The sequence below is a fragment of the Astyanax mexicanus genome, chromosome 15, assembly GCF_023375975.1.
Source record: "Astyanax mexicanus isolate ESR-SI-001 chromosome 15, AstMex3_surface, whole genome shotgun sequence".
Classification (NCBI taxonomy): domain Eukaryota; kingdom Metazoa; phylum Chordata; class Actinopteri; order Characiformes; family Acestrorhamphidae; genus Astyanax; species Astyanax mexicanus.
This window is the reverse complement of record NC_064422.1, coordinates 5,654,843-5,657,587: the sequence shown is the minus strand read 5'-3', so window position 1 is coordinate 5,657,587 and position 2,745 is coordinate 5,654,843. Positions and strand designations below refer to the sequence as shown.

At 39.2% G+C, this 2,745-nt stretch overlaps 1 long non-coding RNA gene across 1 annotated transcript; it reads right to left on the bottom strand.

The window, feature by feature from the left end:
* Positions 1 to 377: 377 nt before the first annotated feature.
* Positions 378 to 2,343, bottom strand: LOC125781249 (uncharacterized). Its single transcript, XR_007424469.1, has 2 exons — positions 2,119 to 2,343; positions 378 to 2,046 (listed from the first exon to the last, which is right to left on the bottom strand). It is a non-coding gene; the product is annotated as an uncharacterized LOC125781249 (long non-coding RNA).
* Positions 2,344 to 2,745: the final 402 nt, after the last annotated feature.

The following is a 2,745-nucleotide window of genomic DNA, read 5'->3' as shown; positions in this document are numbered from 1 at the left end:
TCACGAAACAAGCCTGCACAGAAATGATGGTACCCTTAAGTTAATATTTTGTTGCACAACCTGTTGAGGCAATTACAGCAATCAAACACTTCCTGTAACTGTCAGTGAGATTCTGCACCTCTCAGCAGATATTTTGTCTCACTTCTAATGAGAAAACTGTTCCAGTTGTCTCAGGTTTGAAGAGTGTCTTTTTTACAGATGGCATAGCTAGATGTTTCAGCTCCTTCCAAACATGTGTGGCAGAGAGGAGTAATTTTGATAATGCACGACTACGCCACCCAGAGGTGATTTCACCTCTAGGAAAAGAGGGCTGGCACTTAAGGCCTAAGAGAGAATAAGACACCCAGGTTCGACACACTCGGAGGCCAGAGACGGGGTACCATCAGTTAAGGAAAATTTATTGACAATTATTTTAAAACATATTTCCACACACACACAGGGCAGACCAGAAACTCCCTTCTTGGACAACAGTATAAAAACTAGAAATAGTAGAATTTACTTTACTAAAAACAAATTTAGGGAGGAACTGGGCTGAGGGCTTACCACGGCAGAAGAAAGTACAGGAAGAGGAAATAGTCAACACTACAAACCACACATTTCAACACCCAGCGTGCTCTACACTACAGGAAAGGTGAACAGCATTCCACATCCCCGAACCCGCCGCTTTGGCCCACAGCTCCGGTCCAACTAAGAGACACAAAGAAAAAAACAATTATAAAAAGCTACCAGCGGTGAAGGGAGAGAGACCAATTACAATTGCTCGAAATGTACTTATCTTTTTATGGGCCCTGGTCTCTTACAACCTCACCTTATACCACTCCAACACTAAAAAGACAAACACACAGCCAAGAAGGGAATTCCACAACCACTGTTCTTGTTTTTGTTAATTCAAAAAACACAGAAACAAACTTAAACTTTGTTAAAGTAAATGGACAAATGAAAGTTCAATCTGGCAAAATAAATTAAATCAGAAGCAAACTCAGCAAAAAAATTAAATAAACAGAGGTTAGGTCAAAAGCAACTCCACACAATAAATCAGAAATAGACCAAAAAGAAATCAAAAGCAAACCCAAATTAGTAAATCATGAATAAACCCGAAATTAAGTCAAAGCAAATCCCAAATTAATAAGCCAGAATAAACCTCAAAGGTCCAAAACAGCAAATCAGAAATAAAGCAAAAATATTAATTTAATCCAATAAAAAAAACTCCACAAAATAAATCAGAAATAAATCAAAAAGAAATCAATCAAAAGCAAACCCAAATTAATAAATCAGGAATAAACCTGAAATTAAGTCAAAGCAAATCCCAAATTAATAAGCCAGAATAAACCTCAAAGGTCCAAACCAGCAAATCAAAAATAAAGCAGAAATATAATTTTAATCCAATAAAGAAAAAAATACATAAGAATAAACTCCAGCAAATCTTAACTCAAAATAAAGACAAAAGAAAATCAATACAACAAAATATCAAAATAACTAAAGGCAAATCAAAGCTGATTTAACAAATGAAATGAAGAAAAGCAAGACAAAAACTCAAAATAACTAGGAGCAAATGAAAATTAATGAAACAAAACTAAATAAACTCAGGCAAAACAGCAGCACTGTGGGGAGGCTGGAATCAGTCAGCACAATCTGGACACTAAAACCTATAAAAAAAAAATGCACCAAGCTACAATTAATTTAACTAATACTCAATATAAAATAAATGCAGCTTATATACATACCAGTATAGAGCATCAGTTTCTCCCAGCAGCTATAGCAGACAATGACCACAGCACACAGCAGCAGGTAATGGCTAGGGCAAACAGCAGCTCCAGCAGACAATGGCTACAGCAAAGCAGCTCCAGCAGAACAATGGCTACAGCAAAGCAGCACAGTCACCATCACTAACCCCCAACCCAAGAAATAAAAGTTAGCTAAACGCCATATACACAGCCAAAACATACACAAAGAGGAGCAGGCATACCTTAGTGAAAGTGAAACTGCACTGACACAGTCAGAGACACACAGCCGCGCTGGACTGGCAATAACACCACGAGCCCGCAACTACAAGCGAATAAAGAGAGTTAATAATTAAGCCAAACTGTCATATTATGCCATAATACTGTAACCAGATACCTGAAACTCTTGAGAAGTAACCCAAACAATCACGCTAAACTCCACGCTGAACGCTGCCGGCACGGAAGTCAGAGCCCGGAGCAATGAGGAGGGGGAACAGGAAGTGCACCATGAATAGTCATCCCCTACCCATATATAGAGTACAAAGGGGCCGCCCAGTAATTTAAAGCAGCCACACAGCTTCACCAGCAGTATAGGTGGGGTAACAAACCCAACCTGCTACACATGCTTAATAAGATTTAGGTCAGGGATCATAGAAGGCCACTTCAGAATAGTCCAATGTTTTCCTCTTAGCCATTATTGTTTTGTTTTTTTTGGCTGTGTGTTTCAGGTCATTATCCTGTTGCAAGACCCATGAACTGTGACTGAGACCAAGCTTTCTGACGCAAGGCAGCACATTTCTCTCTAGAATCCCTTGATAGTCTTAAGATTGTATTGTACCCTGGTCAGATGTAAGACACCCTGTGCCAGATGCAACAAAGCAGCCCCGTAATATAACAGAGCCTCCGCCATGTTTCACAGTAGGGACAGTTTTGTTTGTTTTTTTTTTGCCTTGGCAAAAAGTCCACTTTGGCTCAAATAATGGCTGATGGTGTGATCTGAAACTGATGTTCCTTGAGCTTGAAG